This window comes from Aquila chrysaetos, chromosome 26 (assembly GCF_900496995.4).
Source record: "Aquila chrysaetos chrysaetos chromosome 26, bAquChr1.4, whole genome shotgun sequence".
NCBI classification, from domain to species: domain Eukaryota; kingdom Metazoa; phylum Chordata; class Aves; order Accipitriformes; family Accipitridae; genus Aquila; species Aquila chrysaetos.
The window spans coordinates 8,018,222-8,036,217 of record NC_044029.1 but is presented as its reverse complement, the minus strand read 5'-3'; positions in this window follow the sequence as shown (position 1 = coordinate 8,036,217).

The following is a 17,996-nucleotide window of genomic DNA, read 5'->3' as shown; positions in this document are numbered from 1 at the left end:
AGATGCAGATGACCAGGAGCTCTGGACTGATGATGATCACAGATCACTGACAGAAGTATCACTTACCCATACTCTGTGCTTTTTCTTAGACATCTCCTTTGTTCGCAGCTGAAGACACAATACTTTGGCTAGCAGGATGGCTGTTTATATCAATGTGGCTTTCCTGTTTCTTATGGCTTTGATGCTCCTTTGAGTTCAGCACTTACTTTTAGGTAGCTATCTCTGTTAGACACTTCAGATCTCATTCTAGATGAGATCTGAGCCCAGGGACTAAACACACATTTTTATTTTGGGGGCCAGGTAACAATTTTTTCTCTCCATTGTGATTAGACTGTATCTGAATGTATCTGACATAGAACTGAATACTAACATTTCAAGAGAGATACAAAACCAGAACTGGAGCAATAAGGTCATTGTTAATAAAATAACATCATTAAAGGAAGTGTTTCACTAATTTTCCAATTAGCCTTAACTTTGAAACATCCAGTGTTCCAAATCTGAAGGAAATAAAAGCGATCTTGTTTCTCTTAGTTAAAATCCAAACTCATGTTTGGACAAATGCTTTTTGGGGGGTACATTTTCTCCAGTAACTCTTTTCTTCTTAAAAGTGAAGAGGCAGGTATTCAGTCTTTTGTTCAACTTCCTACTCTTTCCAGTTTAACTGACTTTATCTAATGTACTAGGTGATGCATAGCAGAAAAAATGTGAGCTGTAATTAGGAGTATTCTTAAAGCTGTTATTTACCATTATCTATAATTTAGAGGTATTATCAGCTGATAGTACAAAAATGAGGGCTTTGTTGCTATGTCATGTATCACTGTTTATAGCACAAATTTACAGCTGTGACTAGCATGCTATAGAAATCAGAGCAAAATATAGTCATTGATTCCCCAGAGGTCACAGAACATGTTCACTAACAAATATTTCAAACATGTAACCAAAAGCATTGCAAAGAAGAAAATAAAGTGTATCTTTGCCTAAAGGTAAAGCTTTGCTCCTATCGAGAGCTCTGGGTACAGCCCAAACACTGTGTAAGTTAGTACACATGTCTCTTTGGAAACATTGGCTTTTGGACAGACTACAGTTCGTGCCTACCCCTGTGCTTGTGTTGAACTCTGCGCATGTCCATGTGGCTTTGCATGTGCGTACAAACGTGCCACTTCTGGAATTCTGCTCTTACCTGTTTCCTGCTGGTAACAGATCAAATCCAGATTTCTATTCCTTACACTGGATGTGCAAACCCCCTCATTTTAACATTTAGCACATTTTTTAAAAGCTCAAAAATAAAATAATGTTAAATAAGCTTCAATTCAAACCACATGGCAAATAGGTTAACTCTTAATGCTGAAATGGTCATTGAGAGCCCTGATTTAAAAGAGCTATTTCTTCTCAGCAATGTCCTGAGCCATTTGTAGCTATTGCAATAAGTGGTCTCTTCCTTTTCTACTAGACTGAAGATTCACTATAACTAACATCACAGCACTTCTCAGAAAAGTCTGTCAGACCTGTATGGCAGTTTAGCATGAGAAACAAGCATGGCATGATTTAAGCCAAAGTTTATGTCAGTCACTCTCATTACACTCATTAATTTTGAAACCACTTTTAAAGTGTAATGACAGTCTTGCTTGAGGGAAGTCCACAGGTTGTTATTCATATTAAAAAGCAAAAATTATTAATTAGATAAATAAGATAAAAAATGATGCATTTGTATAACTTGATTTATCATGTTAGCTAGTGACACTCATTTGTGCAATATTCTCCGACTTCAGTTACAGAGACATGGAAACTCAATTCAGAAAGCAAATTCTTTGAAGTTTTCCTGGTCAGCATTGGCTAGTCTGCTAATGCATCTGCTCTTTCATTCAGCTAGTGAGTTATCCTCAGTGCTAGACTTGTTATCATAAAATAACGAAGTATCATTTGGCACAAACCATTAGCGAAGTGTCTGTGGGCAATTCATAAAATGATATTTGCTTTCAGTGATTCCATCATGACTTTATATCATAGGCCTTCTTGACCTTCACCAGGCTCTCCTTTCTAATCAAAGTGATCAGTGCATCCTTTATTCTCACTGATGAGTCAGATCCCACCCTTACACATTTAAAATCTGATTTTTACCTCATATGCAAGCCATACACATCCGGAGTATTTGGCAAGCTCACACTTGTTCTCACTTTGAGTGCAGTGATTTTTCATGGAATCATAGGAAAGTTTGAGTTGGAAGGGACTTTTAAAGGTCATCTAGTCCAAACCCCCTGCAATGACCAGGGAACTCTTCAACTGGATCAGGTTGCTCAGAGCCCCGTTCAACCTGACCTGGAATGTTTCCAGGGATGGGGCATCTACCACCTCTCTGGGCAACCCGGGCCAGTGTTTCACCACCCTCACCGTAAAGAATTTCTTCCTTATAAGTAGTCTAAATCTACCCTCTTTCAATTTAAAACCACCACCCCTTCTCCCATCGCAAGAGGCCCTGCTAAAAAGTTTGTCCTTGTTGTTCTTATAAGCCCCCTTTAAGTACTGAAAGGTTGCAATAAGGTTTTCCTGGAGCCTTCTCTTCTCCAGGCTGAACAACCCCAACTCTCTCAGCCTGTCCTCATAGGAGAGGTGTTCCAGCCCTCTGATCATCTTGGTGACCCTCCTCTGGACCCGCTCCAACAGGTCCATGCCTTTCCCGTGCTGAGGACCCCAGATCTGGACGCAGTACTGCAGGGGGGGTCTCACCAGAGCGGAGCAGAGGGGCAGAATCCCCTCCCTCGACCTGCTGGTCACGCTCCTTTTGATGCAGCCCAGGGTACGGCTGGCTTTCTGGGCTGTGAGCGCATGTTGCCAGCTCATGTCCAGCTTTTCATCCACCAGTACCCCCAAGTCCTTCTCAGCCCTCAGAGAGCAGGGCTGCTCTCAATCCCTTCATCCCCCAGCCTGTATTGATACCAGGGGTTGCCCTGACCCAGGTGCAGGATCTTGCACTTGACCCTGTTGAACCTCATGAGGTTCATATGGACCCACTTTTCGGGCTTGTCCAGGTCTCTCTGGATGGCATCCCATCCCTCAGGTGTGTCTGCCACACCACTCAGCTTAGGGTCACCTGCAAACTTGCTGAGGGTGCACTCAATCCCACTGTCCATGTCATTGATGAAGATATTAAACAGTACTGGTTCCGGTACAGACCCCTGAGGGACACCACTTGTCACCGATCTCCATCTGGACATCAAGCTGTTGACCAGTACTCTCTGGCTGCAACCATCCAACTAATGTGTTTTGAACACATTGTTGCTCTGTTATCATCCTCATAGGACCTGAGAGATCTTGCTCAGAAATAAAATGAGTGACCACAGGTGATGTCTCTTTCTAGTTCATTCAATGGTGTGTAGTGAGAAAAAATTAATGTCTCTCTCTACCTGAAAGCAATGGAGTTAGGTCCATGTTGAGAAGATGGAGGGAACAGTCTGTGAGTATTACAAAATCCCATAGAGGCATCTCCTCACCTATTGTTTTAAAAAGTCCTTCCAAGTTTACTCTGGAGATTTCTGAAAGGAGATGAATAGGATGGAAACCATGACCTCCCACTGTTCAGACATAAAAGCTAATCTCTTCACACAGCACAGTAAGCCCAGTTTCCACTGACTTCTGCTCTGTAAAGTTTAAACCCCTGAAGAATTTATGCGAGTGCCCTGAGTAGGTGGCATTTTTCTGCTGTTGACTAAACAGGGCAGAGGAGATTGTTTTCTTCGACTCTTTTTGCAGATAGCGATCATTCCAGTCCAATGTAGCATGTGAATTCTGGCATGATCGTACTGCCTGAGGTGTCTGTTGGTTTTGACTATGATATGCAAAACAATTTGTGATGGTCATGCTGGCACCAAGGATGAGGTTGTGAAAGAGGCCTATGGGAATTCGGTAACCAGTTCCCTAAGTGAAGAGGAGAAATAAATGAAATATTTTCTGCTGCTTAAAGTAGCAATAAATTTGGAGAACACAGAATGATGCAGGGGGATGTAACATGAATCAGTCTCTATTTTCCTTCAGTCAGGATTAAAGTTTTGTTTGAAAAGACTTGCCCTCTTCTGAAACAAAGTTGTTACCATTCTTGAATACTTGAAAGCAACACAATTAGAACTGCAAATCTGACATAATTTCATTCTTTGACTATTATCAGAAAAGTAATCATGCCCTCCTTAAATAACTTGTGCAAGCCTGAGCTCCTGCAAGACAAGTAATCATTTACATACTTATTAATTCTGACATTTTTCTAAGTTTTTTTCTCCCCTCTTCCCTTGGTTAGCTCTAACAGTGTAAGTGAAATATGTAACTACTATTCAGATATCTAAAACAAAGATCACTCTTGAAAAGCAAAAATATTAATATTTTTATATCATACTTCATAAATCCTACTTCGTCTCTATCTTCTCTAGAAGCTGAATGGGAAGTTTCAAAAAGGAAATAAGTGGATCTCATGGCAATATGGTAAAGAAAGTTTCATTGAAGTAAACTTGAGTATGGGTAAAGCTTATAGGGCTTAAAATTTAATTTCCAGATGCACCTGAGACTTGTAACATGTTTTATTAAAAGAACAAAATAATCACTAAAATTTAGGAGATATGATTCCCTCCTCAGGAGCTGCCTCTTACTATTTCTGTTATCTTTGTTACAGTTCAGGTCTTTTGATGCAACTGAAATATAAAGAGGAGACAGCACAAATGTGTTTGTCAATTACTGGATCTTGAACACTAACAAACACTTGACCCATGCAGGATGTTAGCTGCAGCTATACAGCAGTCTAAACTTATTTTCTAACTAGAAGCCTAGCTCAATTTTACTGCTTATTGGAGATGACAGGCAGATATTGAGGCTGTCATCCTCTATAAGAATTCTTAAAACATCACAAAACCAGAATTAAAGTGGTTTACATATGCCTTGACTGAAAAAAACCCGCCTAGATTTAATATGTAGGAGTCATTCTGTGGTTGCTAAGTCCAATATATGGACTTATTATTGACATTGATGCTTTTGTTGCAGTATTATAATTTTATCCTGTATTTTGTTTCTCAGTAGCTCATTTCAGACAGGGATTATTTTTTAATATTAGTCATTCATGACCGTATCTTCTATTTAAACTTATTCTCTCTGTGCTAGAAATAGGAGTGAGAGAAAACCTGCGTACACTAAAGAAAGCAAGCACAGTAATTTGAAAGAAGGGACTGGGAAGAAGTGAGATACTCCAAGAAGCTCACTTGCTCAATAATTTTCTGCTGATGAAGCAGATAATAGGCACATAGTACAATAGGGCCCCAATCTTGATCTGTGGTTAACTGTACTACAGGCAGCAGTAACAGCAATAATATAGCAATCATACTGGCAATACGTACTTGGCATGGCATTGTATTTGCTAGTGTACATGATTTAAGAATCACACATGGAGGAAAGGGAATTCAACTACTGTTATCCCCTTAACATTAGCTGATAACATACTGGAGTCAGTGCTGATGCAAATTCATTTCTGATTCGATTTTGTGTTGGAGATAATGAAAGTTCAGGTTGTAAGTACAGATAGGAGCATTGTGAGAATCCAGTCTGATCTCCTACATCACATAGGCTATAGAGTTTTTTCATCAATTCTTGTTACGAATTGGAGCACATCTTCTGAAGAACACGCCATTTCAAGTAAAATATTTATAACATTGGAGAACCTATCACACACCATAATAAATTGTTTTAAAGCTAAATTATTCTCAGTGTTAAAAATTCATTCCTTAGTTCATGTTTGAATTTGTCTGGCTTCAGTTTTCTGTCATTAGATGCTATATCATTGTTCACTACAAAGAAGGCACAATTTCTAGAAGAGTCTAAGTGAATAGAAGGGGAAAATATAGTTTTATGAGTTCAGTTGCAGGCCTATCTATGTGACATCATGATATCATGAATTTTTTCAGCATTTGTTTTACTCCATAAAACATGAGCTACATAGACAGAGAAACACGATACTTCTCCTTTCAGATAATATGCAGACTTCAGAAACAAAAAATTGTTTTGTAAAATTTTTTACCTCAAAGTAAAAAGTTCTCAGCTAGTCCTTAGGGTAAGATATCACAAAGCAATAAAGCTTTCACAAATTGACTAGAACATATTGTCTTTTCATAAGCATCTTATCATGAGGCTTTATGTCAAGTATGGAAACTACTGCATCCAAAATATTTAAAAAACTCTTCTGTGAAGCTTCCCTATGCTGCATTTTCCTAAGGTAGTCCCAAATGAAATCCTGATTCCTAACAATACTGGGTTTTAGGAAAGTTTGAATCAGAGCACGATGTTGTGGCTTTGAGAATGCCGTTTACCTATTTTGTAACTAGTTTAGTTTTTACTAAATGTTCCAAGAGATGCAATGTCTCTCAAGAGTACTTCACTTTTAATTTATCTTTCTGAACAGATCCAGTTGTACTAATGTGGTTATATTTAGGCACAGATAATTTGATTTAACTTTAACACTGTTTACTGGATCAAATTTAGCACTGCTTTAGTTTCTTAAAACTGCAGTTTATACCAGACCTTTATTTGAAGTATTAAGCATTTTATGACAGTTCTTTAACAAAAAGAAAAAAGAAAAAAAAAATCAGATACAAAAAGGTTCAGGTCTGAGGCTAGAATTCACATTATTTTAATAGTAATTATCATTAATGAATCACTACTTCATAAGTAATATGAACTCAAAACTTTCAGAAAACCTGTGTAACACATTTAAAAAAAGATAGTTCTGATGACTGAAGGATTCAAGTATTGACTCAAATTCTTCACAGACATCCTGAATGCTTGTTCAGATCCCAGAACACTGAAGTTAATTAGAGTTTTGACGGCAATTTTAATGGATATAAGAGAAGGCTCTTTATCTGTCACTTCATGACTCACCTCAAAAGATATCAGCACTGTATTATAAACTTAAAACTATCACTGTTGAACAAGAGAAAACACAAAGCCATAGAAAGAGAAGAGAAAAGATCAAAGTCCTTGTACTGACAGAGTACGTGAGCTCACACTACCCAAGAAGCAGACACTGCTACGTACCACCAAAGACAGCAAAAGCAGAACTATCATCTCCAAATTAGATGAACAAAGAAAGTCACTGCTAATCTGATATGGAGAAAACATTACGTTGTAACTCCAAATCTAGTCACTGAAGTATATGAGCAAGACACACTAGCCAGACAGCTGAAAAGTTTCTCAATGCCAGCAAAAGCACCAGCTCGCCTAATCCAGTATCTCTTCTCTAGCAGCAGTCAGTCTCCAGTGGTTCAGAGGACAGTGGGAAAGGGAGCAACCAGTAGGCCCTGATGCATGGAATTAATTACCGACAGAATAAACAAATCAAACTAAACAGTGAATAAGTTTCCTTCTCAACCATCTGCTGCTTTCATTCTTAAACAACAAATGAATTCAGGAATTAAATACTTAGCAAAAAAACAGCCTGTAGACGCAACAGTGAATATTGCTGGTACATCCATGTAATTGCTGCAGGACAGGATGTGTCACGCACTGTTTTATATCTTGTTTTATTTATGGCTTTTCCTTTTACTTAAAAAGCAGTAAAGAAGAAAAAGAGTCAACTGTAATTTTTCAGATACCAGGTATACAACTTCTGAAAAAAAATACAGCAACAAAATATTCCATCTGCTCCATGTATTATGAGATTAGCAACGCACATGCTCAGGACTGATGGTTAAAGCTGAAGGCCTCCAGATATTGGTATAATGAAAATCTGTATGCCAAACACTGTATCCCATTTCATAGTAATCATAGGTAATATTTTATTTCAGTGATTTTTTCCCTGATCATTTTTGCAGCATTGTAAATGTTATGGAAACTTGAAGACGGTCAAGTTAAAATTAATGTGGATTGAAAAGCTGAAAAGCCAATCAGTACCCAACAGAAATTTACTGTTATATATAGGTCCTTCTTATTGTTTGGTAACTGAAGAACTTTTTGTCTAGCACAGGTTTTGTCTTCTTTTGGTTTTGGATCATCTTCCAGTACTCAGGGTCAAACTTCTGTTCCACTCCTGTCCCATTCTGAAACTTTCCAAAGATTCTTAAATCTACTCTCCTGGTTTCTATGGAAACTCTAAGAAATTACACAAAGTTGCTGCAACAGTCATTCTTCAAAGCACAATTAGAAAGAGAGTAAAAAAGCCTCAAATTTGCTTATTCTTAGCAAGAAAAAAATTGAGTTGAAGCTGAATATGATTCAAAAAACCCCAGTGAATATTACAGACCTTCCTTTCAGATCACTGGTTTTACAAAACATTATATAACTCTCCTACCCACCAATCACTCCTCCCCCTCTTATTTCTGAAATTTGAAACTGAAAATATCTAATTCATCACCATGGCAACAGAGGCGTCATCAAATTTTCTTGAAAATATTAACTCAAAATTTACTTTCTCTGTTTGCTACATTTCATGGGTAATGATACAGTTATTAGTATATCAGCAACACGTAAATATGGAGTACAAATTTTGACAATAACATAGCCCTACATCCATAACATCATGGCAGTTTTCTCAGTTCTAAGAAACATCTAAGAAAACAATAACAGAATTCTCCAAGTGGACCCTGAATTCCCCATCATAAATATGGGAAATATTTTGGATAAACTGGAAAGAAACTTATCTTCCACTGTCCTCTTCAACAGAAGGATTAGATTTTCAGATCCTGTTTACTTCCTAGACTGGCTCACATCTTCATTCCAGACTGTGCTTTATCACATTTTCATGACATTCTTTTTTTCCTCATTATTTAAATCAAATAAAAAATCTTGGTGTGATGATTATTCTGTTGTGAAGAAATATTAGCACCATTTAGTACCCTGCCAAATATTAAAATTCATTTTTTAAGTAAAGACAATTAAAGGAAAAGTTTGCATTTCCAGCTTCATTGCCCAAACTTTAGTTTTGAAACAGTGGAGAACTGGATCCAATGGAGTAAGGAAAACAAGATGACATCAAAAGGCATGATATCAAAATACTGTAATCCTAACAGCTGTAGCAAATTATAGAATAGGTATTGAAGAGTGAAGAGTTCAATACTGAGCTTCTTTTGAATTCTACAGCATCAAAGTAGTCATCTCTTGAGTAATTTCTGTCACTGTAATGAAAGTTATCTCACCAAAACTTCTTACTTTCTAAAGTGCTCTTGCAAAGATCTGAGACAATATGAAGATAACGAAAACTAAAAGGAAGAAAACCTTGGGAGAAAGAAAAAAGTAAACTATTGTAGAGACTTTTTTCTCCTGTTGTAAAAGTATGCATAAATAAGGTGCACAGTTTGCATATAGGCCACACTAATAGATATGTGAGCATATATTGTCTCTGTTGCTTGGAAGTGTTTGCTATAGTATGTAGGAGACTTTTCAGGCATCAAAGTGGAACATTCTAGTTAGATTTTTATCAGTATACTTCAGCACCATAGTTTCTCCACTGAGACTGAATATTTTAGGAAACCGAGGAGAGGCATAAAAGTTAATTGACATTTTATGGAGACAATAAAACTAACATTGAAAAGGGTGAGTTCGGGACACCATTGCCCTTCCTCACCATTTCCTCATCCAGAAATATAACCATTCTGGCATTTAACATAGTGTTTGGCTCAAAACAATTCAACTTTAACAGCATTGCAGAAGAATACCAGTGTGAGCTTGAAAATTATCTACCATGAATAACCAGATACTTGGAATCAGTAACGAGTTGACATTAGCTTGTTTTGAAATATAAATTCCACTGATGTTATTGTTATTTTCATTCCTATTAGATTTCATTGAAAATATGAAAATGCATTGAAAATATGAAAATAGGTTTCATGCTATTTTCATTCCCATTGTTGACCAAATGGGTAAGCTGGCCTCATCTGTTGGCTTGCTTTGCTTTATTAATAGTTAAATTTCTTTCACAAATATTAATCAAATGCATGTGTGTTAACATCAGTATGAATTAGCTTGTGACTTCTGTGGGAGTAAGAATAGGCCCTACCAGACAAACAAGATTTTGACTCTTAAGAACTAAGTACATACTCTGCTTTTGAAGTAGCAGCTGGGTTTTTTCCATTTATCAGACAGTGGATAGTCTCTTGATGTAAATTTGCTTGCAACGCCAGGTCAGAGCCAAGAATTTTGAGTGGAGAGAGTTTTAGTACAAAGGTAGCTACTGAAGTGAGATTCTACTCAACCAAGTCTTAGTCATTCTGGGCAAGCTTTTGGAATTTACGTGGCATTTGACGTTTTAGAGTAAATCAAGCTCTATAAGAAACAATGAGACTTAGTTGCTTTGAGAAAAACAATGTTGGGGTAAGACAGCAGAAGTCATATTACAATGTTAGATAGTGTGTTACGGATTAGTTTTAAAGAGCATTTTAGCCTGGTAGTGGTACATGCTTTATGGCAAATATCCCTTTTCCCAGATTTTCCACATCTGATGTTTCTTCAGAGCATCTTGTCAAATGAAGCACAAGGAAGTCCTGGGGAGAAGGAATCTAATCCATAATCTATTTCTTTTTTCTGTAAGCGCCAAAATATTGAATTTATTCGAGATTAAGTCTTTGAAAAGAGAATTCTGTGCCTTAGCACCAACTTCACTAGCTCTCTAAAATCCTGAATCTGACCTCACCTCCTAATCTTCAGTCTGTGGGAATTTTTCTTTTTCGCTGGAGAAAACAGAGAAGCAGATAAGGTTCGGGATTGTATTGGGTTTGCGTGGCAAGATTTTGGTGGTGAGGGGGCTGCAGGGGTAGCTTCTGTGAGAAGTTCCTGGAAGCTTCTCCCATGTCTGATAGAGCCAATACCAGCTAACACCAAGAAGGAGTAGACATAGTTGTTTTATAGCCATTACTTTAGAAAATTTACTCCTGAGGAGCATATAAATTCCATTTCAATTATTACCATAAAAGTACATTCAGACACTTATAAATAATTGTCATTCTGTATTAAGATATATGCAATGAGAACTATAGCATTATAAAATCTAGATCATTCTGTCCCCTCTTAGTTATAGTTCTACCACTCATATAGCATACATCTGTAGTGAATATATTTTCAAAGACCATAATTCAGTTTTCTTTACTGATGAGTATTTAAGGATTAGATATGGCCAAAATATTTGTAACACCTGATTTGCTTTCAGGTATTTTGAGACACAGGTTTTCTCATTTCAGCTGAATTTGTAATGTTATTGAAGAGAAAAACATAAATGGCAAAATATTTTGCATACAAGTGGTGGATGGAGTTGTGATGCTTCTTAGAAAGAACTGATGTTTTCTATTAGGAAAGCATGCTGTTTGAACTTGTTGATTCCCCCCCCCCCCCCCCGTAAAGGTGCTCAGAGAAACAATATGACTGAAAAACATTCCATTGTTCAACAAAGCTATAAAAATACCTGCCTGTTAAAGTAGTCTTTGTTTCACACATCTGTGTACTGGTCCCAGCATACTGTTTACCCCTCAGCAATTGTTATTTGACTCACCTACACCTCTAAAGAACTAGAAATAGCTATACTTGTTTACACTGTAATTGCCTCCTAATTAATGAACAGCTTTACCTCATTATGTGAGCATTATATAAGAATAAACCTATTCCCACAATATACAGAGAATGTTTAGATAAAAGAGAACAGTTTAACATTAAAGAAAATAGGCAGACAAGCTAGTGTTTCTTTCCATGCACCTTTATGTTCTTTGATGATCCATGGCACATGGGTTTACCTTAGTTGTCTAGTCTTTTAGATCTTATGGCTTATATTTTAACTGTTGTGTTTGTTCTTTTTATTTTTGAAGGATAATTTTATATACTTACGTGTGTTCCAAGCAAGGTAATTAAATATATTACAACATAAAAATACAGAAAAGTGAAAATATGAGCTAATTCACAAAATTGCATAGCAGACTTGGGGAACAAGTAATATTCAAATAGAGAAGTGGTAAATTTACTATACAGAAAAGTAACAAGGGACACAGTCAAAAAGGAGATACCTACATTAGGGTGCTAACTTTGTTCTTTGTAGATCAAAAATCTATTCCACATTTCTTTCTGAGTGACTTGGGGTTAAAAGAGAGAAAAATAGGCGTAGCTCTCAGTGAAGTGAACTCACAGCACAGGTTATAAGCAAAATAAACTTCATTCCACTTAAAAGACGAATACGATACATGTTTTCTATGAGTTCTTTCTACTTTACTGAAATATAACTGTGAAAAATCCATGGAAAATTATGCTTTTGCAGCATAAATGTTAATTCAGGAGCTATGCATTATCAGACTAAATGTTAACTCAGGAGCTATGCACTAAAAAAAATGCAGAAGACCCCAAATACAAATGAGTAGTAGAAAAACTGGACACAGCTAGATATTTATTCAGAATCTTAAATCTGCTGCCAACAAATGTATTTCAGCATTATCACTGGAAAGGTATTATCACTGAGAAAACTGAATACTCCTCAGAGGTCAGTTAATGTGCTATATTTAGTAGCCAGTTCATATTTTCATAAGGACTCAAGTACTCACTTGCCATTAAGCTGTGTAACACTTCAGGACTGAATCCACAGCAACACACAAGCAGGCCTTAATTTCCAAATTCCTATTTTAATACCTTTCTGAGATCACCTCATTTGCCTCGTTTGTGATCCCCAGAGTACGGGCCGTGGCGATGCTGAGGGGCAGAGCCCCGTGCCTGGAGGAGTGAGTGATCCACCGCAGAGCTAACCTCAGCAGACCGTGCCGTGCCGTGCCGTGCCGTACGTACGTACGGTGTGCTGCGTTGTGCCGCAGGACAAACTCAACCAGCTCCTTGAAACAGGGGAGCCTGCGGGCAGCTCCTGCTCGGCACCGATGCTTATGGTTCCTGCGTGGCCTTGCCTTTACCTAACAGCGCAGCGAGCAGTTCTCATGGGCACATCTTTCATATTTGACTGTAGAAACGGTGAAGAGACTTGCTTGAAAGACCAAAAGGGGAGAATCTCTGCTATGGACAGGGTCTGCATGGCATGCCGCACGTGGGTCAGGGTCCTGTTCCGTGCTACACCACTCAGGGCTCCCAGCTTCTAAGGGGACATAAAATTATACATGCTACTCTCTTCCAATGTTAACTCTAACAAATAGCCTTTTAAAGGATACTTCAAAGAGTCTAAATGCCTTGCTTACTTGGATCATAATGGACCAGCTCCTCCTGGGGCAAAACAGGCCTACCCAGATATTTTTTTTCTTAGTGTTTCAAAATGTGGTTGCCTGCAGGCTGTCCTTTGTCTTTTCCTGCAAACATTTTGAAAGCCCTGGGTCAACAGAAGTTGTTCTGATTCAGACTCCAGGTGAGCAATCCAGAGTTTGTTGGGTTTGTGACGATGTCCTGGCAAAGTAGAACTATTCTTCTGCCAGCTCTAAAGATGATCTGTTTCCACTAACTTTTCCAACTAACTGTTTTTTCTCTTTATAAAGCCTTATCAAAGCCAAAGCTGAATCTGTGCTTGATTTAAGTATAAATTAAATCTCTTATTGGCATGGATTATATTCATTTCACAAAGCACATAACAGGATAGTTTTATCTCACATACTTAGAGGAACCCTGTTCCAGGCCTACTTAAAGCCCTCATTGCCACCCCCTCTACAATGCTGTGGCATCCCCCTTGGTACAAATTGAGAAACAAACCACAGTGGCCAGGTTTCATCCAACAAAACTGCTGATATCCAACTGACGCAGACCATTTAAAAGTTTTGCCACTTTTGGCTCCCTCTATAGTCAGTGAAGAGAGAGAACTGAGAGAAAAGACACCTCTTCAGAGGAAAAGACACAGCTTAGGTAGAACAAGACTAAGCCAGCAAGACTAGGAGTTACAGTCACACCAAGGATGTAGGTACTGCAGGGCTGTCGCTGTAGTATGCAGATGGCATCACTGTACAGAGCAGTGTACAGAACTCCAGGTGAGGACACGGGATCTCCATCCCGTGATTAATAGTTGGAGGTCCAAGAGTGGATTCCACACCAACCAGCTTATTGAACACGGAGCTTCTTCCCCTAGAGAATAATGAATGCCTACAGAAGTCGGTACCTCACTCCTCTTTGGATTCATAACTGTAATCAGCTGAAGAGCTTTTGGAGTCAGTTACCTATATTTGCCGTTGTAAACAAGACTGTCTCCTCTAAGTGAGAACACCAGTGTTTAAAGAGCTCTGAAGAAGTGAGGAGGCCATAAATTCATAACCCTTGTCTTGGTGAAAGAACCCAGTCCTACATCTCCACCCTTCTGGATAGTGCTTTAACTATCAGCTATCAGGTATATATAAAATGATATATTCAATCATTATCTGTAAAGTCATTCCATTATATATTACTTCCCTTGTATCATGTAACAAGGTAGGAGGGAAAGGAAGGAGAGAAGTATAGGAATGGGTGAGATGTTCTGAATGGGGAAAGAACTGCATTTCAGAATCTGTTCTAAAAACCAACATATACAGAATGGATAGATTGAATTGGAGAGTCTGAAATCCTCTCTGTCCTTACTGATATTCTCCTGATAAATGAGAGTTCAGGTGTTCTTAGGCAGCACCAAGAATTATTTCCAGCAGCTATGGTGATTAATTTAAATACCAGCTTGTCTGTCTGAAGGATAAACTACTTGATGTGGATCAAAGTTGCTGCTTAAAGATTTCTAAGAGGTTGAGTCACATAGATTTACTCAACACAGGTTTTGGCAATTATAGAAATTTTGGGTGCCTAAGAGATGCTATGTAAAGAGTTTGAAGTCAAATAAGGAATCCAAGCAAAACATGAAATTGGTCTCATTTATTCTCAATGCTATTAGTCTACATAAATTAGTCAGAGTCTCTAGAATAGTTAATGTTGAGTAACAAGGGATAGAACCACAGTTACTCTTTGGTGGAATCATCCTAAAGTTTTTAGGTTACGTAGGCTTCATTGTTTTACATAGAACAGACTTTCTTTGGACAGAGTTTCTTATTCCCAGAAGGATTTGAAAACTGTTCTTTTCCCAGCTGAGTGAAAACAGTGCCTCAGCTGTCACATCTGCAGGGAACAGATGAATAAACATGTATCCTGGACATGTTGCATTGCACATCAATGATTTTAATCATGTCTTTGCATTTAATGTTCTCTTTCCATACACATAAGCGATATTTAGACTTTTCAGACTGAATATGTTTCAGATGGTGGCTTTTATTTATTTATCTATCTGTGGAAAATTTTAGTAAATGTAAAGTTATGTTATTTTTGCTACAAATGGTTATCCAATGAATTCTCACCAGGAAGAAACTTATTCTGTTCTTGTCCCTACCCACCCATCCCCTGCCCCACACTATAATTATTAGGAAGCTAGCACAACATACATGACAGCTGTGACTAACTCTTCCATCCCTAAGATGGAATTTTTTGGCATAACGGTGTGGCAAGTGTTCCTGGATTAGACACACACGCAGAAGTCCGTGGTGTTCAAACCACTCATGAACAGGAAAAGGCTAATAATTTTAACTGGAATATTCCGCCAGCTGCAGATGTAATTTCATTTTCAGATTACTATTTAATTACTGTTACAAACAATTAAGGAAATTATTCTGAAGGATACCATATGGAAGTCTACTATAGTTGATGATAAGCATTGCATAAATAGCTGACTTTTCAAAGGTGTTGGGAACCTGAAGATTCACTAAAGTGAGTGGAAACCCTGAATTTAGTTCAGTTCCAGTCTGCGTGAGCAGTTTTACAACTGCTAGATGGATCTACATTCAGCTTATGATCCTTTTGTTTCCAGATCAATTATCTATTTTAGTGTTGTTTAGGGTCCTGCCACGTTTGACTTTAATTTTAAACTGCAGAAATTTCTGGGGGAAAAACAGCAGTGAATTTGTTGATTAATAAAGTACCTTTATTTCTTTGGAAGGAAGTGTATGGAAAATTATTCTGTGACGGTTAAGCAAAACCAATTATTACATCAATTGTACCCTTCCTCCTGGATATGTTGCTACTAATGTGTTTGTTTAACAGATAATAGAGCAAGAATTTTTAATACTCGATGATGCCTACAGATGATCCCTGCTCCATAAAATGTCCAATATTTTGCTGGACTTTCATACAGTGACTTGGACAATAGGACAAGAATTTTCTGGCAATAGCACAATATACTTGATCCGTCAGTTTACATTGTCCTGTCACTTCAGACTTATTTTTTGGAAGGCACACTTGGATACCAATGTAAGCAATTTTTCAGAGCATTCTGAGATTGTATAAAGCAAAAATTCTGAAGTACATAAAAAGGGAGGAAAATATTTGCCTTGAGAAGTTACTTCTAGCAAGGAAGGTGTAGCAGGAAGCTTTGTCTCCTGTCAGAGGCTTTCTTGTGATTATCATTTAAGGGAATAGCTAGATATTCCTGATGCCACTAAACCCAGAATTGTTTTCTATGAACCTCAAAGGATAAGAAGGACACTTTCCAGCAGAAAAGCAGAATTGCAGCTGAGGCTATTGGCACTTTGACAAACAGTGCCAGTGAGGGACTTACCACGGCTGCTGAAATACCTGTTGTCATAAAGCCAGATCTGAGTGCCACAGTACATTCTGGCCTCTTTCGTATAACACCATGTATACATGCAACAAATTATTCATATAAATACAGCACTCTGTATTTTATTTTCACCCTTTTTGTCTTATTAATATTTTCCTTGCTTGCTGTGATTCATGTATGATCTAGGCTTATGTGTTTGGCCACCATGGCATTTCTGTCAGTAGCCAGTTACATTCAAGAGTCTTTCTGGACTTTGGTCTTTACAAGCTCTCTCTTTATCTCTGCCTGCTAGAAATTGCTTTTAACTGTTCCGCTGAGCCTTTCTTCCTATCAAGTAAACATCTGAAAGAGAATACTTAAAATAGTCAATAAAAGCAATTGACCTTTTTGCCTCTCTTTAAATATACTACTTCTCTTTTTGAAAGGGCATACCTTTGACCACTTAACTTTTTGAATTTTATTTGATATCAAGGGAGACTTAAGTTGTCTATTTCCTGTTACAGTCAGTTGTTTATCATGTGAAAAAAGGAAAATTCACTTCTGGACTCTATATAAAAGTAACTGATCTCAAAGTAAGGTTGTCTGCCCAATTGTAGTTATCCAATTCTAAAGTTCTACAAATGAACAAATAAATAAGTATAGACATTGTAGACATGCCAGGTAGACATTGTGGACAAGTAGACATTGACAGACATGCCAAATGTCTGTATGTCACGCCAAATCTTGAAGTGCTTAACCCACTCAAAACTTTCTGTTGAAGTTCACAAGTGTCTGGATTAGGACTTGAAAATCAGACCATTTGGAATTTGAATACCTTAATCACTGACAAAAAGTTAGTGTCCTATCATTTAAAAAGGAGACAGCTTTACAGTGGGAGAGACAATGCACATCTTTGAGTGACAGCTATGAAAAACTACACATTAAATAGTTGCAAATCAAATTATGACCCCATCCAATTGTCTGTGAAGATAAGATTCCTTCAGACTATGGAAAAGTCAAACATAAAAAGAAAAATCTTGTGACAGAAAAAGGTGTTGATGAAAAGTAGATTCACTTAGAATGTTCATTTAAGGAGAATAAAGAGAAAGAAAAAATAAATAAAAAGAGGAATATTGTTTTTCCATTCTCCAACCAAAAAATAGTAGACATCCTCATTGAGGTAAAGCGAGTTTTCAGAAAAATTGTTCTTATTCATACCCACTTTTAGAAGGGAAATAAAAATGAAATATTTAATATTATATCAGATCTTTATGGGAAAAAAATCTAAAACCCAAAAAACCTCTAAAAAATCCAGATGCTCTAGTGGCACCCTAGCCACTAGCAGGTGACTTCTGCATGCTTTCTAATATTTTACTAAGTGGTTAGTCAGTCGTCCAGCATCTTGATACGGATCCCTGGAAACAATCAGATGTCTTAATATTAAAGAAACCCAGAAATCAAAATAAGTAGCACCGTAGTT